General features: G+C 40.8%; 1 protein-coding gene across 2 annotated transcripts in view; it reads left to right on the plus strand.

Annotated features, from left to right (window-relative positions):
• The first annotated feature begins 5,808 nt into the window (after positions 1-5,808).
• syne2b (spectrin repeat containing, nuclear envelope 2b) overlaps positions 5,809-27,356 on the plus strand; it is a 524,337-nt gene continuing 502,789 nt past the window's right edge. The window contains exon 1 of one of the 2 annotated variants that reach the window (XM_051919949.1): positions 5,809-6,122. The gene's annotated coding sequence lies outside the window, so the exon portion shown is untranslated. The remainder of the gene's footprint in view (positions 6,123-27,356) is intronic. The other variant, XM_051919950.1, reaches the window with a different exon arrangement.

The following is a 27,356-nucleotide window of genomic DNA, read 5'->3' on the forward strand; positions in this document are numbered from 1 at the left end:
ACCCCCGCGATGGAGGAGGGATTACTGTATAAGAATTATTCAGGTGCGTTCAAGGACTTACAGTGCATCCAGAACGTATTCACAGCTCATCATTTTTTCCACATTTTGTTATGTTACAGCCTTATTCCAAAATGGATTAAATTCATTTTTTTCCCTCAGAATTCTACACACAACACCCCATAATGACAATGTGAAAAAAGTTTACTTGAGGTTTTTGCAAATTTATTAAAAATAAAAAAACTGAGAAATCTCATGTCCATAAGTATTCACAGCCTTTGCTCAATACTTTGTCGATGCACCTTTGGCAGCAATTACAGCCTCAAGTCTTGTTGAATATGATGCCACAAGCTTGGCACACTTATCCTTGGCCAGTTTCGCCCATTCCTCTTTGCAGCACCTCTCAAGCTCCATCAGGTTGGATGTGAAGCGTCGGTGCACAGCCATTTTAAGATCTCTCCAGAGATGTTTAATCGGATTCAAGTCTGGGCTCTGGCTGGGCCACTCAAGGACATTCACAGAGTTGTCCTGAAGCCACTCCTTTGATATCTTAGCTGTGTGCTTAGGGTCGTTGTCCTGCTGAAAGATGAACCGTCGCCCCAGTCTGAGGTCAAGAGCGCTCTGGAGCAGGTTTTCATCCAGGATGTCTCTGTACATTGCTGCAGTCATCTTTCCCTTTATCCTGACTAGTCTCCCAGTTCCTGCCGCTGAAAAACATCCCCACAGCATGATGCTGCCACCACCATGCTTCACTGTAGGGATGGTATTGGCCTGGTGATGAGCGGTGCCTGGTTTCCTCCAAACGTGACGCCCGGCATTCACACCAAAGAGTTCAATCTTTGTCGCATCAGACCAGAGAATTTTCTTTCTCGTGGTCTGAGAGTCCTTCAGGTGCCTTTTGGCAAACTCCAGGCGGGCTGCCATGTGCCTTTTACTAAGGAGTGGCGTCCGTCTGGCCACTCTACCATACAGGCCTGATTGGTGGATTGTTGCAGAGATGGTTGTCCTTCTGTAAGTTTCTCCTCTCTCCACAGAGGACCTCTGGAGCTCTGACAGAGTAACCATCGGGTTCTTGGACACCACCCTGATTAAGGCCCTTCTCCCCCGATCACTCAGTTTAGATGGCCGGCCAGCTCTAGGAAGAGTCCTGGTGGTTTCAAACTTCTTCCACTTATGGATGATGGAGGCCACTGTGCTCATTGGGACCTTCAAAGCAGCAGAAATATTTCTGTAACCCTCCCCAGATTTGTGCCTTGAGACAATCCTGTCTCGGAGGTCTACAGACAATTCCTTTGACTTCATGCTTGGTTTGTGCTCTGACATGAAGTGTCAACTGTGGGACCTTATATAGACAGGTGTGTGCCTTTCCAAATCATGTCCAGTCAACTGAATTTACCACAGGTGGACTCCAATTAAGCTGCAGAAACATCTCAAGGATGATCAGGGGAAACAGGATGCACCAGAGCTCAATTTCGAGCTTCACGGCAAAGGCTGTGAATACTTATGTACATGTGCTTTCTCAATTTTTTTATTTTTAATAAATTTGCAAAAACCTCAAGTAAACTTTTTTCAAGTTGTTATTATGGGGTGTTGTGTGTAGAATTCTGAGGAAAAAAATGAATTTAATCCATTTTGGAATAAGGCTGTAACATAACAAAATGTGCAAAAAGTGATGTGCTGTGAATACTTTCTGGATGCACTGTAGTTAACTTGGTGCATTCTGCATTAAACTATACTTATCACCTTTTATTTATTATATATTTCCGCAACAAGTCATATTCATATATGTAGTTTCATGAATAAGTCTGCATTAAGTTGATGCTTTTTAACAGTACTTGACAGTATCGAGCAATTTAAAGTAGCCCAAGTATGCTTGTGGAGACTTGATAGCCTTCAAAGACATCAGAGTCCAATTCAAGTGAAGGAAAAAATGTCTTCAGTTGATGTGTTAGTTGGGAAAGCTCTGTGTCTGTTGTTCAAATTTCTTAAATATAACATATTTTAAAGAAGAAGGAAAAATTGTCAACTGCTTCACACCAGGATGGAGAGCGGGTCTGGTTTTGCTGATACATTTTAGTGTCAGAGAAATACTGAATTAGTATATACTTTTTTTTTTTAAATATAAAGTTCTTTTTATTTTTAATAATAAAAGGGATTCTGAAAAAATAAAAACCCCAATAGCCACTTCAATAAGTGCAGTATTTAGCCATCTCAAAAACTTGAATAAGCACTACATGAGAACAGCAAGTAGTGTGAGAGAAAACAAAAGGTCAAATATTAAAAACAAAGGGAGTCTGATCCTTCTAAACAATCTATTTCAAAAGACACAGAAGTTGAAAGGGAGGAAAAAATATTTAAAAAGCACTACTGCTCATCATCTGCCTAACGGTGGTGCATTTCTATGATAGGAACAGGCAGACTGGTCAGAATTGAAGAAAGGACGAATGCAGCCAAATACAGAGAGGCCCTTGAAGGAGTCCTGCTCCAAAGTGCATGCAACTTTAAACTGGGGTGGTGGCTAGCTAACCTTTCAGCAGGACAATGACCTGAATCATACATCCAAGACAACGCTAGAGGCCAAAGACCAGACCTAAACCCGTGAAACATCAGTGAAGAAACCTAAATATGACAGTTTATGGACACTTCCCATTCAATCTAATGAAGCTTGAGAGGACCTGTCAGGATGAATAGGATAAACTGCCCCAATCCAGGTATGCAAAGCTTGTAGAGACTTATCCAAGAAGACTGGAAACTGTAATTGCTGAAAATGGTGATTCCACGAGGTACTGAATTAAGCATCCAAATACTTAAAAGAATGAGGCATTTCAGTTTTTGATTTTTAATAAATTTTTAAACCTTTCTTTAATCGTGTTTGTCAATATAGGGTTCTGTATTGAGTGTAGATTGATTGGCAAAAATGACAAATTTATCTATTTAAAATGAAATCAAAAACATAATAAAATATGCAGAAAGCGAAAGGGTCGGCATCCCAACTGAATCTGCTGTACAATCACATCTGACAAATGTAGAGTTGCCAATGAAATGAACAGCACGTCTTTGCGCTGGAATGGAATATCTAAGTGGACGCGCCCCGCGGCCAGCTCCATGCACTAAAGAGGGCGGTCGAGTCTCTTCAGGATTTTCAAAATTCATAAGATTACACCGCCTGAAGATGGCGCTGTTGTACTCTATTGTGCTCGGCTGGACTTCTAGCCTTGATTTAGCCAAAAGGCATTTAGTAACTCAAAAAACTGGTCATTACAACACATACTGAATGAAGTGAAGCCAGCAAATATTTTGAAATCAAACCACTGCTGATTTATGGATATATGTATATATCTAAACAGTTACAATTCTGTGAGAATACTTGTACTACACAAATGAAGCCAAAAAATGGTGGATATGTGCACCAGTATTCAACTGTCTAAGTATAAAGGTGAGAAACTGCAAGAATTTAATCCCATTTCACAATGCTATATTAAATATTCCCTCAGTAATCAGATTTTTGAATCACCAAGTGCACATACAGTGCATGCTCACTTTCTCTGCATATTAACTTGTGAAGGTCTGCTAAATTTGTCTTAATAGGTGAAAAGACACATGTTGTCTATAACCAGCTATGCTGACATTTATCAAGGTTGGGCAGATGATTTCTGTCCTCTTGCATACAAATAGTACCTAACCTGCACAAGAGAAAAATCTATGAATATGTGGGTGCCATCCCTGCTCCAAAAGTCAGGTTGTGGTGTTTATGAACAGCTTTGTCAGTTTCTGTCAATCTCATAAATTCACTGTCCATGAAGCTCCTGTCGCCCTGTCTCTTCTCAACATAAGCCTCCTCTTCTAATATTCAAAAAAAAAAAAAAAAAACAATTTCTACTTCTTGCAAACACAATGAGTCTTCCGTTTTCATAGTCCCTTGGACTATGCAGCCCCTACAGTGATGAAGCTAACTTCCATTCTGATGCACTCAGGATACAACGTTTTTGATCAACAAAGGATATCCTTGTTGACGGAATCCTCAGCCAAGACAGAAGCAAACCCTCCAATGTTTTCTGTAATCAAACCTTACACTCCCTGTCCATTCTGTGTCTACTCCAGATCATTAAATACAATGTCCTTCTCTTTATGTTTTATCACGACCACACAGGGAGTCTTGGTTATTAAAAAACATTTAAAAGTGTATTAATTGTGTAAATTGACCTGAACTTCATGTAAGCGAAGAAGGTAGACAGCTTGCATTATTGGATAACCTTATGATTGAAGGTGCTATATAAAATACTGAGTAATAGACTGATCATTTGTAAGTTGTTTCAGGGAACACACCAGGCATACACTCACTGAGCAAATTATTTGGGACTCCAGTACACCTGTTTATCCATGCAGTTATATAATCAGCCAATCATGTGGCTGCAGTGCAATACATAAAGCCATGCAGATACAGGTCAGGAGCTTCAGTTGATGTTCACATCAAACGCCAGAATGGAGGAAAAATGTGATCTCAATTATTTTGACTGTGGCATAGATGCTGGTGCCAGTTGAGATGGTTTGAGTATTTCAGTAACTGCTGATCTTTTTGATTTTCACACACAACAGCCTCAAGAGTTTACTCAGAATGTGAAAAACAAAAAGCATCCAGTGAGTGACACTTCTGCAGAGTTCATGAGTGTGGTAACAGGAGAATGAACAGCCTGGTTTGAGATGACAGAAAGGTTACAGTAACTCAGATAATCACTTAGTATAACTGTGGTGAACAGAAAAGCATCTCAGAATACATAACAAGTTAAACCTTGAGGCAGATGGCCTACAAACAGAAGAAGACCAAATTGCCAGTCAAGAACAGAAAGCAGAGGCTGCATTGGGCACAGGCGTCAAAAAACTGGACAGTTGAAATCTGGAAAAATTTAGCCTGGTCTGATGAATCTCAGTTTCTGCTGAGGCAAACAGATGATTGGGCCAGAATTTGGTGCCAATAGCATAAATCCATGCACCTGACCTGCTTTGTGTTAAGATTCCAGTCTGGTGGCGGTGGTGTAATGGTGTGGGGAATGCTTTCTTGGCACTGTTTGTTGCCATTAATACCAATGAATTGTTACTTGAATGCCATGGCCTATCTGAGTTTTGTTGCCAAAATGGTTTTAAGAACATGACAATACGCTCAGTGTCCTTTCCATTCACTGGACCCGAACTCAACAGAACACCTTTTGGATGTGGTGGAACGGGGGATTCACAGCATAGATGTGCAGCTGGCAAATCCACACAAATGAGCGTGATGCAATCATGTCAACATGGACGACAATCTCAAAGAATTGTGGAATCCATGCTATGAGGAATCGGGGCCGTTCTGAGAGCAAGAGGAGGTCCTACCCAGTATTAGTATAGCGCTCCTAAGAATTTATCCAGTGAGTGTATCTGTATCAAGGACATGAACAAGCTTATTTAACTTCTCTCAACCTTTGCTCTGCCTATTTAGGACCTACCACAAAAATCCATGCACTTAATAAAAAATGCAGAAGCTTAGTCTTTATTCTTAAACGCAGTTCACACAGACATTCCCATACACAATATTCGTTTTTTAAAAAATCAGATGTGCGCTCATGCTTCATATTGTTAAGTTCTAGTTTAAAACACCCACAAAACTGGAAAAAGGATCAGATCGGGAAGCCCTAGGCAGCTTTGCTCCCCTCCCTCCGATTTCTTAACTCCACCCGCCTTTCCCAGTGACTTCCTCTATCCATATCCATAGAGATCTGTCATTTATTATTATGTGTACAAATGCTGCGGCGCTGCTTCTGAGACTCGCGTCTGTTTTTCCCTTTCAACTCTGCCCCTAATTGTGTGTGTGTGTGTGTCCGTGCGTGTGTTTCCAGGGCGAGCACTGACCCACGGAGTGAAATGTCTGGTGAGGCTTGGCCTCCGAGGTGAGAAGAGAGGAGTGCAGCACGGCAGTTTTGAAGGTCTCTGTGGGTGGAGACACAAGCACCCTTCCTCCTACGAACTGATCAGACACCCGTCAGTCTCTGGCCCCGATCGGTAGCACGATCGTGGGTGTGTGTGATTGTGTCTTGGGGCATCACGATCGGTCGGCAAAGAAGCGGGCAGCCGGCGGAGCGCCCAGAAAGCGAGTAAGTAAGTCAGTGGGCCGTGCGCACTGGGGATAACCTTCTTTCGTAATCTTTCCAGCGGGTGCGATGGCGAGACGGCTGGTTGCCTCGTAAAATCAGCTGCATACTCCCCCTGTCTCGCACGTCCCAGTGGCCGTGGAGTTCAGCTGAGTTAACGACGCGAAAAAACGTGACCATGAAACTTGATGGATTCTTGTAAAACAATCCCGATTTCCCTGTATCCCTCCGGACAAGAGCTTGGGTAAAATGGTGTTCTCTTATCATGTTTTATTAACAGTACGTCTCGTTTTAATTCAACAAAGTGGGTTAAGAAGTTAAATTGGGGATTTCTTTTTTGGAAATAAACGTGTTGCTCCTGTTGCTCAGTAATACCTGTGCAAAGATTCCAGTAGCATAGAAGAGGCGATCGTGCAGAAGAGCGCAGTTGGGAGCGGGCAAGTCGGCGCGGGACTGCCGCTGCTGGCATTTCTATAATTAACAATTCTTTGTACTGTTCCAATGGGAAACCGCACGGTGACTGCTGCCCTATCCACGTGCCACCTATTTCTAAAGGGGTCTATTTTCAGAGATGACAGGGTGACCGCATCGGCTCGGCTTTAGCGTTAAGCCAGAGGTACACCGAGGACGACCTTCACATTCCGCCGTGAGAAAGTGACTTTTTTGGAAAAGAGCACGTGCAAACCCGGACCTCGCTGACACCGACACTTATCATACCAGCGGGGTTCGCTTCGATACGTAACCTGGTACACAGTTTGTAAAGAATAGGTGCGTGTGCGCACTCTTCTGGCATATGCAGTACCTCTCCGTGTACCAATGGTGACACAAATCTCAAATGCTGTTGTAAAATGAATATATCCTAAGTGAAATCAATGAACACATTGTATTCTTAATTCATCTGCAAGTGTCTTACAATGAAAATCTATCCATCCATTATCAAACCTACTTAATCTGGATGAGCAGGCTATGCCAAAGCCTGACAGGAAAGGATGTAATGAAGGAACCATACCTGGACAGAACGCCAGCCCATTGCAGGGCACACTTGAGTGCATTGCCACACTCATTTGCTTCGGGACAGTTCATAGCCTAAATTGAAACAAACATACATGTCTTATTATAAATATAAAATGGCTAATGCAGTAGCAGGTCAGGCTGTGTAGTCCCTGTGTAGCTGACAAGGCATGAATGGGTTATTCTTAAAATGCATAACGCTCTAGTGAGGCCACTTTTTAACTCTATATTGTGTGCAGTTTTGGCTTTAAGAGACTCAAAGTAAATAACGGTGCTAGAGAAAGCCCAGAGAGTGGCCACTGGACCTCAACTGCAGACTTCTGGATATGAAGACAAATTAATTTAATTTGTTGGATTAAATCAGGGGTGGGCAATTCCATCCTGGAAGGTCACCGTTACTGCAGGTTTTCATTCCAACCCAATTGTTTAATTAGACTCCAATCCTTGTTAATCTCTGGCCTTATTTAATGTTATGGCTTGTTAGTCTGCAATGTTAGGTTCTTATATCACCAATTTGTGTCCTTTTCTGGGATTTCCTCCAAACAATTTGAAGCCTAAAACAGATAATTTTCAGTGTCAATTTATTTTTCTCTTAAGTGTTTTATTAAACCAAATAGTGCATGATGAATCCACACAGGTATAAATGGAAACAAGTTAGAAGGAGAACTACTGGCTTCTTTGTTATTTGCATTTTATTGCCAATAAGGAGGCATTAAAAAAAGTGAATGCAGTTGTTTAAGATTGAAATAATCAATTAAGGGTGTAGAACCTTAACAAGCGAGACCACTAAAGTGAAGCATCAAAAGGTCACTTGAGTCACTTTAGTGCTTCGTCAGCAACAATCGACTTCTCTTTAAAAAACCTGGGTTAGAATAAAAACCTGTAGCCACTGCTGCCCTCCAGGACTGACGCTGCCCATCCTTGAATTAAATAATCTGATTAATAAGGGACAATTATAACTCCTCATAAGCTATATTAGCTATTTTAGGTACGCACTACATCTGGTATCTTACTACTTGATCACTACTTTTTTTTTCATAATGTGTCACTTTAAACATGTTATCCTATCCGAATAAGCCATGTCACTTTATTTATTATCTTTACTTTAATCTTATGTCACTTTAGTATCTGTTACTTTAATAATAATAATAATAATTCATTACATTTATATAGCGCTTTTCTCAGTACTCAAAGCGCTATCCACACAAGGAGGAACCCGGGAAGCGAACCCACAATCTTCCACAGTCTCCTTACTGCAAAGCAGCAGCACCACCACTGCTCCACCTTCGAGGACTTTATTATTATGTGCCACCTGTCACTTTGGTAGTAATATTATTTGAACAATTCCCATTGGACTGGCATTATTGTATGCTCCATCTACATTACCTGTACTTCATGTAAGATTACAAATCCAGTGCGCTTAACTTGATATAACTCTTGGCTACTGGTAATTACATTTCTCTTGGGATCAATAAAGTATCTATCTATCCATCCATCCATTTTCCAACCCGCTGAATCCAAACACAGGGTCACGGGGGTCTGCTGGAGCCAATCCCAGCCAACACAGGGCACAAGGCAGGAACCAATCCCGGGCAGGGTGCCAACCCACCGCAGGACACACACAAACACACCCAGCACACACTAGGGCCAATTTAGAATCGCCAATCCACCTAACCTGGATGTCTTTGGACTGTGGGAGGACCCGGAGTGCCCGGAGGAAACCCATGCAGACACGGGGAAAACATGCAAACTCCACGCAGGGAGGACCCGGGAAGCGAACCCAGGTCCCCAGGTCTCCCAACTGCGAGGCAGCAGCACTACCCACTGCGCCACCGTGCCACCCTCTATCTATCTATTACTTATTTTTTGTATATCATTCTTCACTGAGTGCAGGTGCAGAACACTGAACAATTCTCAGTTAAAGTACATATATCGATTATACTAATTACTAAATACAAAACTAGTACACATAAAAATACAGATTGGTAATAACATATGGAGAATAAAGTAGAAACTTGATTAAACATAAATGGAAACCAATGATATCTGTTCATTAACTAATAAAATAACTTTGACCAGTTGACAATGGAGGAGTTTAAAATTGTTAAAGGGAAAGACAAAGACAAAGTTAGACACAGTTACAGTACTGTAGACCTTGGCAAACTAGCCATCCATCCCCACCTTGGGTTTTCTATAGTGGAGTCTGTGCTGGCCATCCAATCCAGTGAGAGAATCTTTCTGTCCGATGATTTCAATGCTCCTTTATCTGAGATGACTTTTCCATACATAAGAGAGCGGCTTGGCAGTAGAGCAATGGCACCAAGTGCCATCATCAAAATATTGACAATAGAATAGATTAGAGTTATTAATGGTTTATAAATATGATATTTCTGCACAAATGACTAACAAATAGAAATGCAGTATATACAGCAAATTAGCAGCTCTAGTCAGGGTATGCTAGACTAAAGTAGTAAGTCTTCAGCCTAGAGACTAAAACCTGAGACTGAAGGGGCATCTCTTATATTAGCAGGCAGATATTTCCACAGCTATTTGGACTGTGTTCGATCTTATGTTTGGACATGGCATACATGTTCAAATTATAAAGGTAAGCAGTAGGTGAATGCCAGCTGTTATTTTAAAGTGAGGTCCACTACAAAGACACAGATGGGTACTGATTGGCACGCAACCTCATATAAGCAGCATGAGTCCATTTAAGATATTCTAAGTAGCACCATGAAAGACTCTCATAAGATGAGATAAGATAAGAAGACTTTGTTGTCATTGTATCACAGAGGATAGCAATCAAGGAGATTACAATGGCATCCCCTGAGTTTTTCTTAAACAACATATATAATTTAAGCCTTAAATACTTAAGTTTCAGTATTTTCACTGTTTAACACTCAGGAATCAATTCAGAATAAAAGAAGGTACCCCTGTGTTTACTTTAAAAGTAAAGTGTGAAAGCTTATATTTGTTTAAAAAGCATTATACTATTACTACTGCTACCATTAATGCTGCAAAAACAAACAAACAAACAAACAAAAAAAAAAAAACAAATCCCACCCATCAATACTAATAGGCAGGCAAGATGGCTGGCTGAGTGGCTATGGGTTTGGATTCTGAAGTTGTTCTCCCAATTTTTGATTCTGACCAATTCCTTTGACCTGTCTCCGCCAGAACTTTTGAAATAAGTAGTCAGTTTTAATTTTTGTGTAATGGTGTGCATCTGCAATATTAAGAAGGACACTAAATACAATACAATTTAGAGTATTGTCACTGAAAAATCCCCGTTTGAACTTTGACTCTGGTCAGCTTCTAATACTGCTTTTGCATTAGCATTCAGAAGTGTTCTCAATACATTTATGCTACTTTATTATTATTTCTTTAAACTGATTGGTTCTCTTGATTAGGTAATAAGTACAATGGCAAAGTCTTGTCAAGATGCTTCGGTTGGAATGAAGTGCTCAGAATATGTTTCATAAAAAAACAACCCTCTGATTTTTAAATAAACACATGTCTACTGTTCTTTGTCCCTTTGTGCTCTCATAAAATGTGGCATCTTGGCCTAACGGCAGCTTTCAATGAATTGAAAAGCAGTGGCTGTCTCGTTTGTCTACCTTTTCTCTATGACAAGAAGCAAGTTTGTAATAATCATGCTACGGCTCCATTTCAAATCTCAAAGTTGCTACTTCTTTCTTTTACTTTAAAAATAAAGTCTGCACATTTACTATCAGCAGAAAGCCTAAATGTGCTCTTCTATACTCTGCACACGTGACACTACCGCTACTACTACCGTTAACCCTGCCACTAAGAATGGAGCTATAAAAGAAAAACAAAGATTGAGAGAATCAAGGCGTTAACCCGTACATTCTGGCAGTGATTATCTGCCTCACCTTATTTTCACAAGGTGTTGGTTTTGAGCACAGAAATGGCACTTTCATTTCAGGCTGGATCAGAACCAGGGAATGGTTGAGCTTCTGCAGCTGGCACTCTATTTACAGACACCAAAGGGTTAATCCTGATGTCTGTCAGGCGGGCACTTTCAGTTGGTTATATCTGCTCTGCTTAGTGAGTTTTGTTTCAGTTTTATGTTTGACATTAACTGATTTATTATTGTTTGTCCTGGAAATATGACATATTAATTTGTGTATAAGTTATTTAATGTAGCTGAGGTTATACATACTCTGATTAAGGTGAACACTTACCCTTTCCTGGCATAGGCCTTCATGCTTAAGGCCTCACTGCTCATCAGATGCATATGCCCCCTGATCATCTGATCCAGATATACACTTCTGCAGTTTGGGCAGTTGGCTTTGTTGTCACCTGTCACTGCACCACAGGCTTGCCTGTCAAATGCTGTTAATTCATAAAATTGCTGTAGTTGAGGAGGAGAATCCCACTGCTAACACCAATGTTACTGAGATGCGGTTTATCCTTGGCTTATGTTGGTCAGCCTTTGTCTTGTCTTCCTGACCTGAAAACTGGCCAATCCAGTTAGCAGGCTTGCATTGTGAAGGGTTTTACCACATCCATTTGTTCTTTTTCAAACTGTGTTGAATCTACTGTAGCTCAGTATTGATGCGGCCTTAGTTCATCCTGACAATGTCAAACTCAGGGTCTTAATCAGTCCAGGAAGGAACCGCTGGCCATCACAGGGTGCATTCACTCACACCCTAACACACTCTCAGAACTCAGATTTGTAACTTACTAAAACCAGCACATCTTTGGAAGGTGGGAAGAAAACAAGTATCTGGATTTAAGTTATAAATTACTAGGGGGCTTTGCCCCCTGCTCACTTTGCTCGCTAAACCTCCCGGCCAGCGCTAAGCGCCAGCCACTTCATGTCTCTGCTTCTCGAGTATATGGATTTCATTTTCACCAAACAACAAATCTTTTAATTCTTGTGGATGTGCCTCTTCATTGGGAAGAAACACTACTTTTCCTTGATGGCAACACGAATTAGACGATCTACAAGTCTCCGACTTAAAGTTTAAGTCTGAACAATATATCTGATCTATTTTCGCTGTTCCGTTATTTCACCGAGTAATAATTTGCACTAATGCGATCTTTACTATCATTTTTTTGAGACTTTCGAATTTTAGCACTTTCATTATCTCTAGCCTGCTCTGCATGTGTATCGCACCAACATTTTTGAATTCTTTACAACGTTCTAATTTGTCATCTACTCTTTGTCTTTTATTTCTGGCCCTGGGTGTGGTTAAATCTCTTGGCACAATGTCTCGTCTCGTGGGATGTGAAAGTATCTCTCTGAAAAAGTCACGTGTTGTCCCAGACTAAAAAGACTCGTCTCGTCCCAGAATTTTTTTATTATGATAGAGAGATTTGGAACAAGATCCAGGGACTATGAATGCCACTGAAGAACACTGAACTCATTGTCATGTTTATAAAAGTAGTTTGAGATTACTTTCGTTTTGTGGTATGGTGCATTATCATGTCAGAAATAGCAATTAGAAGATGGGTAAACTGTGGCTAAGAAGAGATGCTGCTGTTTAGTGACTGTACTCAAATAGGCCTCAGCATTGAAGTGACGGTTGATTGGTATTAATAGGCTCAAAGTGTACCGAAAAACATTCTGCACACCATAACACCACCATCACCAGCCTGGACTGATGAGATATGGCAGGTTGGCTTTGTGGATTCATGCAGTTGGTGCCTAATATTGGCCTTATCATCTGTGTGCCTCAGCCGAAATCGATATTCATCAGACTCAATTAAATTTGTCCAGTCTCCAAGTGTTAATTTTTGGTGAGTCTACACCTACTGCAGCCTTGGATGACAAGAGTGGAACCCAACATGGAACCCAACATGGTCTTCTGCTGTTGTGGCCAATCTGCCTCAAGGTTTAATGTGTTATGCAATCTGAGATGCTTTTCTGCTCACAACAGTGGAACAGTATAGTTATCTGAGTGACCATAGCCTTCCACTCTGGCCATTCTCCTCTGACCACTGTCATGAACAAGGCGTTTCTGACCGTAGAATTGCCGCTCACTGGATTTTTTTCACACCATTCTGAGTGAACTCAAGAGACTGTTGTGCATGAAAATCCCAGGTGATCAGCAGTCACAGAAATACTCCAACTAGCCCGTCTGGGACCAACAATAATGTTATGTTCATAATCACCACGATCCCATTTTTACCCATTCTGGTGTTTAATATGAATATTAACTGAAGCTCCAAACCTGTATCTCAATGTCTTAATGAACTGTGGTGCACCCTCATGATCGGCTGATTAGATAGTTATATGGAAAAGCAGGTATACAAGAATTCCTAATAATTTGCTCAGAGAATGTGCTTGGGTATATATATTTATTTATATAATTAAGATTCCACTCCTCAAGTTAGTTCATTTTTCCCAAGGAATGGATGACAGAATTGTAATAACAGAATTATTGGAAGTGAGAAATTTGTAGAATGCTAATGCCGTGTATGAATCACAGTAATAATTTTAAACTGCCAGCTAAATAATTTTGCAGAAGTCAGTTAGACATGATAACTAATAAATAACAATGCAGGATAGAACATAAAAAAGGATACAGGCTACTGGCTAGCATTTGGACATGCTACCATCAGCGCTATTCTGCAATGGCCATAGCCTGGCACTAAGATCAGCCTTTCTAACAATTAAATGCAAAACATTAGTGTGTTTTTTTTTTTTCTGATTAAATTACCTTTCTAGTGAGGTTGGAATTTTTGAGGCCTTAAGGCTATGACATCAATCCATTAGTGAAAACTGTTTTTCTTTCAATTGTCAGCAAACGACTTGAGAATTTCTTGTCAGTTACTAACTGCATCAGTCAAGGATGTGTAGCTTTATATATTAAATGTTATATTGCATTATCTGTGGCCTTAAATTAGATTAATCAGGTTAGAGAATATTATGATATATTATTACATTATACTATTAAAAATGTAAATAAGGAGTATAGGGTCTGAGGTCTATTAATCTTCCTGATTATCTTTACATTCTAAATGATGAATAGATCCATGTAGTTTGAATAATTGGATATATACTGTATGTTGTATTCCTTTAGGCTCCACATTATTTTTTTTATTAATACTGGTGATTTTTAAATTAACTGGTACCAAGGATTGTCCCTGTCTTGCACCCTGGGCTTACTGGGATAGGGTCCATCCGTCCAGCGATCTTGCTGTGGATAAGCAGACGAGAAGGTGGATGGATGGATGGATGGATTTTCAAATTAGCTCTTAGAAAATGTTTAACACATCAGGATATTTAGGCAGATAATTTTATGCTTGGAATGAAATGTGGCAGCCATGATGGCCCTTGGGGTTGGTTTAGTTGCTTACTCTCACTAATGTCAACATAATGAAATCAGCAATGTGTGGATCCCACCACACCTGACAATTTTGACAGACACTCCTTCCATTGTGCCTCCAAGGCTGGACCATTTCTGGATATGCTCGACTGCTCAGTCTCACACTCTTCTGCATTCCTGGTGTTGCCATCTTGGTAAATAAGAGGGAAGGTGGGGAAGGCCCAAATAGCTTGCAGGGTCTGGGACAGACTGAAATGACAGTTGCTGAGTTGTAGACCATTATTTTGCAGATTGGTTGCCACTGGTGGACTGATCCCTTGCCCTGTCATGTCAGGGATGGCTGTTTTGATGAGAGCCAGTTCCATAATATAACAAACCTATGCCAACATCGGAGGGCATTGTGGCCATTAGAAATGCCACGCTGGCCTAAAGTGTGCACTTGCTGTAGTGTTATACCAGAACTGATTATACGGAATGGCTGGGGTGGCAGCTGCATTGACCTTCTGGTATTGACATGTAGAATTTGAGCAGGTAAAGTCCATCATACAGTTTGCTTGTTTTAATAAAATAAAGATGAGACAAACACCAGTGTGTGTGTCTCTTTAAAAATCTACAAGTGCCTCTGTGGTAATAACAGATCTTGGCAGGTAACTAAAGCTGGTTAATGCACCTTAAAACAGTAAATCTCTTTAACGTTTTTATTCAAGAAGCTTCAGCTGAATTTTCCTCAGGTGGTAGGGTGCGGTTCATTTTTGTTTTCTTAAAAAGCTGCATGCGTCACTCTGGGGTGAAAATAGATAAATCTGACTATCCACCCAATCATTATCAGAACTGCTCCTGCAGGTTTGAACTGGGGGAACAGCCTGATCTGCCCTTGCTAAAGGAGGGTCTCTTCATAAACACAAGTTGATAGGCTCCTTTGAAGCAGAGCTGTCCAGGGGTCATTTTGCTTGGGTTTCCTGTCACTCGATGATGCAAGTTGTTTTGGACACTTGAATAACATAGCTCATGCAGACTGTACTACTTTTAAGGTAAAATTTTAAAAAATAATCAATAAAAAGCCAGGAACACACAGGAAATTTTGGATGCCCTTGCAGCCAAGACACCTCTCCTGTGCAGACTAAACTAACTAAGGATTCCCAGCATGTATGTCTTTTGTGCTTGCATTCCACCAGCCTCGTCTTTCATTGTTTACCTCAACAAACAAGAAGTGCTGGTTGGCATGTGCGTTTGTGTGCTGCGCTTCACTCTATCACCGAGCCTTCTGGTAACAATGTAATTTCTGTTCCCGCCTTAGTGTCATATTTAAAGCTAATTATAGCACTGGCTTTCAGAGGTGAGGTAACACTTGCAAAACAATTGCTCAGGCTTTTAGATTCAATCCTATTAAAGCATGCAATAAAAATGGTTCCTGCATTGTACTGCTGAGGTCTATTGTTTATTGTTTTCATTTGTTCAATTCAATGTATTCTTATAGTATTAATTTATGACGCAGCCTATTAGCACAGTAAGATCCAGGAGACTGTCGCCGTCGAGTATGCGTGTTTGCTGTGTTTATGTGGGTCTCCAAAGCTGTGCATATTAAGCTAATGGGTTAGTGTGTCTTAATAGTAATATATTTTATTTTTATAGCGTCTTTCCCATGCTCAAAGTGCTTCATAGAAATTCAGAAAGAACCACAGGGCATAAACAGCATTGGATACAAATAATATCTGCATGAAACACTAAATAAAGATAAATGCCAGGTATACAAAACATTGAAGTGGAATAAGAGAATAAAATACAACAATGCTACAAGAAAACCCTGAAGAAATAACATAATTTGTGATACAAATGCTAATCATCTTGAGCACCAGGACAGACAGGGTAAACTGAAATAAGGGTCAGGACGTCACGGTAAGTTAAATGCCTTCTTGGTCTAAAGAGTTTTAAGTTTTTTTGAAAGAATGGAGTGGACTGGTCTCATTCATGCAGGGAGGTTGTTCCAAAGTCTGGGTGCAGTGGAGTCTGAAGGGTCTGTCACCCACAGAGCGCAGGTTAGTTTGGGTCACAACAAGATTGCCATAGTCGATGAACTTTAATGGGAGGACAGGAGCATAGCGATGGAGCAGGGTACTGATGTAGTCCGGTGCCAGGCCATTTAAAGCTTTATAGGTTAGTCATAGAATTTTATACTAGAATTTTATACTCAATCCTGTAAGACACCAGGACTAACAGGACTAACTGCAGAACTAATACCCCTTTTAGGGTTTACTTCTGAACACCCACCCTGTAATTGGAGATAACTGCTGCTGATAATGTATATGTGGATTACACATGCTAAGCCAACAGGTCACTGTAAATTGTCTCCATGTGACTTGAGTGTCTGTAGCCCTGCGATGGACTGGCGCTCTGTTATTTGGTTCCTGCCTTGAGCGCAGTGCTACAGGGTTTAGGCTGCAGTGTCCCATGATCTGGAATTGGATGAGGTGGTTCAAGAAATGAATGAATGAATATTGCATTTCACTGGAAATGCATTCAGAGTACAGTCAATGCCTACTATATAATATCTTTATGTATAATACGCTACCGTGGCTGTTTGTTTGTCTGTCCAGGATTTTAAATCTCCTGTAGCTCGCAAACTGTTTGACCTATTGACCTGAAATTTGGTACACATATACTACGTGATGTCTACTATCCGCTTTCAGGGTGATGATTGACCTCCAAGGTTATTCCTCTTTTTATTTTATTTATTGTAGAATCAACTCTCAGCAGTGGGTTCTCATCCCTACCACCTTTGCCGTCACTTCCCCTACCTCTTCATATCTTAAATCATTCTTGAGGCAGATTGAAGACTTAAGTGCCAGCTTAAGTAACAAATTAAAGAAAACATACTAAGTAATTACAACACAAACACTGACTTAATCAGTTTTAATGCAAAAAGATGCCGATGGAAGAAGAGAAGAAGTGGGCTGCTAGGGTGGAGAAAAGAAGAGCTGCTCAGGAAGCAGCAAGCGCATCAACCTCTGAGCAAACGAATGCTAAACATACAGAGAAAGAAAGAGGATGAAAACTAGGAATGCTCAAGTCAAGTGTATAACGTGCAGTGCGCTGTTACTGGTGTTTAATATGAAACTCAGCAAAAATACAAATAAATACCCATAAATATATTCATATGCTTACTGCTATTGATGTGGGTATTCCTGTTTTCCTCCCATGTGACCCCAATTTGGATTAAGTGTGTTAGACAGAAAAATAATTCTCTAGGATTTTGCAGGTAAGATGAACAGAGGTTTTGAGGTAAGGCAGGACTCCTCACTAATCATGGTGCTAGAGTACACGATTAACTCATGCAAGTAAGAATTTCAATGTACTCCGTGTATCTGATAATAATGGCCCAGTAAACCCATGACCCCTAAACAGACAGAATAATGGCATTGTGCCTCTAGCTCCAGGGACTTGGGTTCAAATCCCAGTTCTCTCATATGCACATTAGTGTTTTTTTTATTTGTCTTCCTCCATCATGAACCAAAATATATTGGATTAACTTGGCCCTGGATGTCTGACTGCAGATCTGTGTATGAATGTGCCCAGATTCCTTGCACTCATGAAAGAATTTTATTTTATTTTTCTTGTGGAAGGATTTAGGCAATTCTTTGTCAGAGTTTTTTTAAGGGTGTTGTTATTTTGCAGAGCGGATTATCAGTTTGCATGCAGGTGGTCATGGTGGGTTGAATTCCTTTGTTCTGCACTTTTCCAGGAGTGAGGGAGTCAGTCCTGTATGCCTGTATGCCATTTCTTTGACTTGAAGAGGATTCTCTTTTTAAAGTTGAAACATTTTTTGTTATTTGTTGTTAATACTTTACAGAGGGTCACTTTTATTTTGGTGGGATAAGATTTTAAGTTTGTAAAGGAAATTAATTGTGAGGTTTTCAGTTTTCCTATAAATAAATTATAACATTTTACCTTGTAATATGTATACTTTTTTAATAAGTTTTAACTTCATTGTGTTCTGGAGTTGGGAGTTAATCCTCGTAAACATTTTTCTAATTACTGGTCAACAATATTCACATTTTGCAATGGAGCATTCTACTTTGACATTTGCTTTCTAAATCGAGTTGCACACTTTGATAAGTTTTAACAGCTGTTTCTATCTGGCGTTTCTAAGTTTTTCATATAGATTTTGCATTTTTCCAATTTGTATTCTTTTACATTTTCCTGCTGTTACCATGTTCCTTTGTCCTGCAGTCTGGTTGTGTTTTCCTTCATGCAATCCACTGATTTTGATGATTCTGTTTGGTGTATTCTCATATGTGGATATGTATTTATATTTCTGTGCCAGAAGACTCTTCTCATTGCTTTATGAATCTCAAGACTGCCCACTTAGCTGTGTTGCCATACTTCTGGCCAATCACATAACACAGCTATGCTTAAGCCTGCCCCCTGTCTTGTCTTATTGGTCTGTTATAGATGTTGTGGCTCACTGCTTTGTTTTTGTTGGAGATGTTTATGATTGGCTGAATCTTTTCTGCCTTGTGGCTGGATTCACCAACCTGACAGACAACACACTACAACAACATCATTTATTGATATAGATCATTTTCATACAAACAATGTAGCTCAAAATGCTTTACAAGATGTTAAAGTATAAATGAACACAATGAAACACTCATTTTAAAACTACCTGGAGTTTTCTTTTTCAAAAGTGACGATTCTTTTCATTCTGACTCCTGGTATGACATTCACCAATCCATTTTATTAAATATGTTTAATCCAACTTTCGGGTCCTGAAGCCAGAGCCTGTCCCAGCAGCAGAAGATGAAAGGCAAGGAGCAACTTGGAACAGAATGCTAGTCCATCACAGGGGAGACTCCTGCACACACTCACGTCAGTCAATCCATATGCCTAAAGTGGGACGAAATCTCATCCTGACACAGGGACAATATACAAAGTCGCTTTCACCAGGCCTGGTCTGCAGTTGAACCCAGTGTCCCAGGGATGCAAAGCAGCAGTTCTAACCACAATGCCACCCTGCCCCATCCAACTGCAACAAGTGAAATTCCATAATCCATATCCAGGCCCTGCGGTGGTTTGGCACCCTGCCCGGGGTTGGTTCCTGCCTTGTGCCCTGTGTTGGCTGGGATTGGCTCCAGCAGACCCCCATGACCCTGTAGTTAGGAATATAGCGGGTTGGAAAATGGATGGATGGATATCCAGGCCATTTTCCTTCATGTTCTTCCTCACAAAATGCTACCTGGGGATTGATCCCAGATTATTACAGCTTTTGTCTTAATTCAAGTCTTCATGTCCAGTGGGGGCTGGGTGGTCTTTGGGCCTTGGAATCCCTGTAGATTTTTTTGTTTCTTTCTTCTGTCCTCCTGGTCATCTGACCTTATCTTTTTCTTTGTTGCATACTGTATATGTAATCTTGTTTATGTTATATATATTAACTTCCCTTTTATTTCATCTTGTGAAGCACTTTGAGCTACTTTAAACTGCATTGTTTGTATGAAAATGTGCTATATAAATAAATGTTGCTGTTGTATGCGACCAACCCTTTTTGTTTAGTGTTGAAACAAGGAAACACCCCTTGCTCCTTTCCGAAATTCAAAAATTCTAAATGAAAAGATTACAGAGACAGTACAAACTTTAAAAAATAATGCTTTCAAATGGAGGCTGTTGTCCTAAATACCTTGTTGGGTTGGCTGTTCCGTGTTCCATGCTCCCAATGCCACCACAAGCTTTCTGCCTTCTTGTCTCCCATTGCTCTGTCTACAAACTAAGACCTCTGCTTCTCTCATTAGTCAGCTTTTAACCATCTCACTTTATGACTCAAAAAGTTTACTTCACCGTTAACAAAATTTGAACTCCAAGCCAGAAGCACTGTTGTATACATCTCCTGTGTGGCCATCTTGCTTATGGCACATACAGTAGCTATTCCTGGAGGCCCGCAAACAACTTCAGGGCTGACTTCTCCTCTGTTTAGACGGTTAGGCCTCACCTGTTCCAAAGTTACCACATGTGAGCCCAGAGGCCATGCACTGGCCCCTTGCCAGTCCCCCACAGTTTATTTCTTAATTCTTGTTCCCTTGAGGAATTCACATGCAGGACACCTGCAGCCAATACAGGGTGTGCCAGTCCGGCAGCATTTTTGTAACTGTACTATCATTTGCAGTATGGATTTCTGAACCTTTTTCCTGTCATCTGCCAGTCTGGTGCAACTCTAGACCTGACCAAAAGTCATTTTATAAAGCACAAAGGAATATAATACTAGATATTACTTCACCAGAAGGCTCACAAGTTTCACCAATATAAATTATGAAATTAGAAACTGGTGCAATTCCAAAGCTTCCTGGTCTTGCACACATCCAGGACGACATTGTGCCAGATTCAGACTCTTGGCTACTCAAAGCCCAATCCCTTGCATTTAAAGCTTCAGTAGTGGAACCCAAATGACTGACCAGTGTCACATCACACCCACCCCACCCCACCCCCCAGTTTAATTGCAGCCTAAACCTATGCATTTTTTCCAGTTGATTTTGGGCTTCATCAGGAGTGTTTTCTTGCTCTTACTCTTTTCAGTGCTTGCGTAGACTGGGTGTTGGGCAAGGTCGTGGAGTCCAGTGACTGTGGGGCATCTGTTGGTGGAGAAAGACTCACTGATCTTGACTTTGCTGAGGATGCTGTAATCTTCACGGAGTTAGTGGAGGCTTTGATCAGGGCTCTTGAGAGACTGAGCGAGGAGTCTGAGTGTCTGGGCTTGTGAGTGTCCTGGATAAAAAAAACAACATCCAGGCCTTTAATGACCTCTTGGGCATAGCCTTGTCGAGAGGTTTACTTAACTTGGCAGTGACATTCATGGGTACCGTTGGTTTGACTTTGTGTCGAATGAGCGTTTGCTCATGGAGTCCCAAATGAGGCACGTTACTTACATTGTGAGGGAGCATCAGTTATGGCACTACGGACATGTGGTGCAATTCCCTGAGGGTGATCTGGCTCGTAAGATCCTCATTGTTGGGGATCCGAGTGGCTGGACCAGGCTAAAGGGGTGCCCACATAACACCTGGCTGCGGCAGATAGAGGGTCATTTCCGGAGGGTGGGACTAGATCGCATGTCTGCCTGGCAGGTTACCAACCAGGATACTGAGCTGTTCCATCATGTGGTGGCACATAACGCGCTCCCCAACCTGACCTTAATGTCCCAAACTGGGCATACTTCTGTTGCCGGCCAAGGAGGCAGAGTTCTTTCTTTGGGTTGTGTTAAGGACCCAGAGTTTGCGATTTGGAATAGCACCAAGAGAGAGATATCTATGAAGAAGTGCTCATGGAAATTGTCACATTTACAATATCACGTCACAATCATTATCATCTCACAAAAGGAGGAAGGTCGGCATGATTGTTGTTACTTCTGTCAGAAATTGGTAAAGTCATGAGGGGTGGTGATGTGCTGGTGCTCCCAATCAATCACGATGTAATTGAGGGCTGTCAGAGATAAATTGCAGGCAACAATTAACTCTGAAATAAGTGGTGCTGTACCTCAGCAGGCAGGTTAATTAATACTCCGGGATAATAAAGTCTGTAACACGGCAAAGCAGAAGCAAGCTAATCTTTTAATGAATCCCGCTGGCTTGATGCCATCAGCTTCACATTGAGTACCTGGATTTGTTTCTTTTATTATTATTATTTTTTTTGTTTGGTGTAACAACAATGTGAACCATTTAGGTTGCCCTCTGCTGACCCTTCAGATAATGAAATTAGCTCCTGGAAGGAAATGTTAGAACAGGAATGGGTACAGAGACAAGCTGTAGTTTCTGAGGGATCTTAACCCTTCCATCTTGCAGGTTTCAGAAAGACTTTAGCCATAAACAGCTGGCCGCAAACGGGGATGGGTGTATGTGCTGATGATTGCATCTTCTAGGTGGCATGTGGAATATAAAACCAAGTTCAAAGTCAAGCACTTTATTGTCATTATGTAACACAACGAAACTACTTTTACACATTTTAGACTGCACCTTGGACATGGTGACCCAACAATTAGCCTTATGGCCGCACAGCTGTCATGGGTCTGTCTGACTTTGATCCTCTAGCTTGGTCTGTGTTGAGTCTGCATTGTCTCCTTGTCTTTATGTAGTTTTTCTGACATTTAATCCAGTTTTCCCTACCACATCACAAACATCGTTGGGCTATGTGACTTGGAGACTCTAAATCGGTCCATTACACTGGTCTGCAAAATTAAACTCCTAAAGAATGGTTTTAATTGTGTATAGTTATTATTATTTGCAGTCATTAACACATTAAAACAATATAATTAGAATGTTTCCGTCATGTCAAATTTAAGTAAAAAATTGAAAAGAAATTTAACTAAAATTGAACAAATTACACAATTTATTCATGTATACAATATTGGTCAAAGACAATTTAACATTAAAATATTTAGTGTAATGTTTTTAAACTTATAGGTGAAGATCACAACAATACATATTCATTGACTTACATATAACTTCTCTAATTTTTGTCACTTCTTAGTATTTCTAATCCAAGACTTCATTGGGTGGACCATCGTGTGTACACTTTTCCTGGTGTGTCCCCTATGAGTCATACAGCAGTATTCCACCATCACACTGACATCCCAGCGTCCCTGGTACCTTTGTTCCATGTTCTTGATATCCTGATGGAATCTTTGACCCTGCTATTCATTCATCACTTTGAGATTTTCAGAGAAAAATTCCAAATGTGAATCCAAAAAGTGAACTTTGAGACTTATGCTGCAACCCAATTCTCTAAACCTAACTCCGAATTTCTTTATAGTGTGGATCATTGCTGTGTCCCGTATGTGTGTCAGAGGGTTGCTTTCCTGGTTCACCTAAGATATGTGGTACCACCCCAGGATGAGAGGGGGCGCCGTCACTAACAGTCTTGTTTCCTGTTTCCCTCACAACACTGGGAAACCATTTATTGAGGTTAACGGCGCCATTGAAGCCCTTCTGGTCTGACCAATATAAAAGTGACATGTTCCCAGAAGGTGGCATCTAATTTGGATGTGACAGCCAGATTGTCAGGAACGACTCCAGACCAGCCCTACCTAGGAATGCCACTAGAGGGCAATAAGAGTCTTTTGGCTGAGCGTTTATTGTAGCACCATCATGCGCATGTTAAGTTGTTTTTTCTTTTTTTGTTCAAATTAAAAGGGGGTTGACCAGGATGGCACCCCAACTATTTTGGGACTCACACTGCCTTATCACTTGCCTCGTTACAATTGTTACTTAAAAAGTATAAATGGCGTTCATCACAGCATCAAACTATGCTTTCAAAATCATTTTTCTAATATCAGGACCCTCAAAAATGCCCTCTGTTGATTTAGATTCAGATAAACCTGAAAACCTTTGGCACAAACACATCAGACAGGCTCCATCTTTTCATAGGGCTTTGACAGTCTGCTTCATTAAACCAAGCCTAATATGAAGCGATGGTAGCAGCACTTTATCTGGAACCCCTAAGGTTGGTCTGATGTTTCTGGCACCAAGCTGTAGCTTTTTTCCTAGCTTGCCATTCCTTCTGAACCCAATGTCAGCTCTTGGCTTTGTTGTCCCACTCACAGAGGAAGCGTGGACTTCCAACGGCTTCACATGCTTCTACCCACTGCTATGACTTATCACCATGCTCAATGCCAGCTATATTCTGACCACATGACAAATTCCAAAGTTTTTCAATGTATACCTGGGTAGTGTGTGTGTTCTGCAGTGAACTGGCGCACAAACTCTCCTTTCCTTCACATACTCCCCGGACAGACCCCAGTGCTCGTGACCTTAGAAGATGGACCTTTAGAGTTTTCTGTTTTGAGATTTCATTTTATGCATAGATTTGCCCTTCAATTCAGGCTCTTTGGTTTATCTGTGAAGTTAGTCCTTAGTTTCTAACTGCATACACAGTGGTTTGAGGAACTTGTGATAATCATCTGATCGTCTGCCGTGGAGGGTCAGGCAGCCAACGCTGATCATCCTGAGTTTCTACTGTTACTCTGTTCTGCAATTTATAATTCCAAGTTAACTTGGGTCATGTTGCTCTTTCTTTTCTTTTATTATTTAGAGATTCATAGCTTGCCCATAAAAAAGTATTCACTTCCCCCTTGAAAGTTTTCACATTTTATTGTTATACAATATTAAATCAATGGGAATTTAATTTGCCCTTTTATGACACTGATTAACAGATAAAGGCTCTTTATAGTCAAAGTGAAAGCAAATCTCTGCAAAGTGGCCTAAATTCATTACAAATATAAAACATAAAACAATTCACATAAATCACATAAATTTTAACCACTTTTAATATGACACCCCTAGATCAACAGTGGTACAGCCAGTTGGTTTTAGAAGTGACAGAATTAGTTCACCTCCAGGCTTTCTGTTGATGGAAGTATAAATGCATCTAATCTGGAAGGTTCAGCTTGTGTTGAGTCAGTATGGTGGGCTGGCCTACACAGTGAAGACAAAAGAAACTCCATGAAAAACATAAATCAGGGAATGGAGACAAGAAAATATTCACTGAATATCCACTGGAGTCCAGTTAAATCAATCATGAAGAAATGGAATGGCAATGCAAATACAAAAAACTAAATGTGCAAGAAGACGATGAGTGAAGGGACCACCAATAGACCTATTAGAACTCAGATGGAGTCACAAGTTATGGTGTGATGAGATTATTGAGAATGTGCAGACAGTTTCTCTGCATTAGTACTTTACCAGTTGCAGCTTTATAGGAGAGTGGCAAAGAGAAAGCCACTGCTAAAAAAAAGTGCAAGAAACATCTTGGCTTGAGTTTGCCAGAAGGCACATGAGAGACTCCAGAGTTAGCAAGAAGGCCTTTCTATGGTGTGATAAAACCAAAATTGAGCTTTGTGGTCATGAGACTAAACACGAGCCAAACACTGTGCACATTACCATCCCAATCATGAAGTATAGTGGTGGCAGCATCAGGCTGTGGGGATGCTTCTCTGCAGCAGTCTCTGAAAGGCCTGTGAGGGTAAAATTAATGCAGCAAAATGCAGGGAACTCCTAGTCCTGTTTGTAAGAAACGTGCACCTTGGGAGAAGATTTACCTTCCAGTAAGACAACAAGCCAAAGCTACTCAGGAATGGCTTCAAAACAACAATATAAATGTCCTGGAGTGGAGGAGTCCGAAAATGGAATGGTATGACTGAGCATTTGTGGCTGGACTTGAAAAAGGTTGCTCACTCGTGATCCCCATGCAATATGGGAGAGCTTGAGAAGTTTTGAACAGAAGAATGGGGAAAACTGCAGTGTCCAGATGTTCAAAGCTGTGCACACAGATACAAGGCTGTCATGGCTGCCAAAGGTGCCTCTACTAAATGCTAACTTGAAGGATTCCAAACTTATGTGATCAGTAATTTTGTGTTTTATGGTTGTAATCAATTTAGACCACTTTGCAGAGTTCTATATTCACTTTGACATTAAAGAGTATTTTTCTGTTGATCAGTGTCAGAAGTGCCAAATGAAATCCACTGTGGTTTAATGTCATATATACTGTAATTGCATTTCCAAGGGGGTGAATACTTTTTAAAGGCACTACATCCAGTTTCATCATAATAACAATCTAAACCCACTAGAATATTTCGCAGGTCAAGTCAATCTGGGATCTATGACTTCCCCTGTGCTTCAGAAATTCATATAAACTAGAATGTTACATTCACCCCGGGGGTCATCTCACACTGCAGTGTTACCACTCACACCAGTGGGGCTCCTCTTTGAGTTTAAATCATCAGACAGGTAAGGTTGTCTGGTCAACCTAGAAGTCCTATTTGCCTTAGACTGTCACGCCAAGTCAGAAAGTCACAGATCCCCGAGTTGTAGAATTCTCTTTAGTGAGTTTGTATTCAATGCATCCTAGACATTTTTTGGTGGACCTCAGTACTTCAAATACTCAGGTGGTCCAACCAGTCAGACAGCTTTCTCATTTCTCTGAGACCCTCCAGAGTATCAGAATGATGCCCCACGTAAGTCACTCAGCTTTTACTTGAAGGTCCGCTTGTGTGTTACAAACCCTTAAGAGTTCGGAATGTTACACTCACACAGAATATCATCTTTGTGTCTGGAAAAGCTTCTTTCTGTGTAAGTAACATAATATATGCCATTAGAATGCTCCATATAGTAATGTGGACCCTAAGAAAGTCACATCACACACACGTATCTTTGAGACTGACAGCTGTGCTTAAAGCATCATGGTCACTTTATGACCCTAAGGTGTAAGGGGGTTAGATTATTGCCTTCCCTAGCAGATGACCTTTATCTTGTTAAATAATTCTGTTCACTTTGGTGGTCCCCTGTCTTAGTGCTGTATGTTAGGTTCATTCAAAAGGATTCACATCATGAACTAGAAGCTCATGCGTGCCTTAGTTGCATTGTGCACACCTGTGACATTCGCCCTAGGGGGCCCTCATTATTCTCAAGAATCATATTTGCACTCAAAATATTATATTCATATAGGGAGTCACCTTATGCCCTGGAGGTTGTTGATTTATTAATGCTATCTGCATTTTAGATCCCTTTGGGTTCAAGAATGTTGGCTTTGGCTTAGAATGTTAGACTTATTCAAGAAGTCACCTCATGCTCTGGAGAGGTGGCACACACAGTAGTATCACTCCAGTAGGAAGTGCACTCAGAATGTTAGACGCTCATGGAAGGTCACATGTGTGTGTGTGGAGATGTACTTTGGATGGCCCCCATGCTCCCATATATTCATGCACCAATGATGCCCACATTTGCCACAAAAGCTTAAATGGGTTTAGCATGTTAGATTCACCCAGGAAGTCCCCTCATGCCCTGGAAGCTCATACATGCTGGAGAGTGCCACATACATTAATGGAGTCTGAGTGTGCACAGAATTGTAGACTCACACAGGAGACCACCTCATGTTTTACAAGTTCATGTGTTCATGA

Source organism: Erpetoichthys calabaricus, chromosome 16 (assembly GCF_900747795.2).
Source record: "Erpetoichthys calabaricus chromosome 16, fErpCal1.3, whole genome shotgun sequence".
NCBI lineage: Eukaryota > Metazoa > Chordata > Cladistia > Polypteriformes > Polypteridae > Erpetoichthys > Erpetoichthys calabaricus.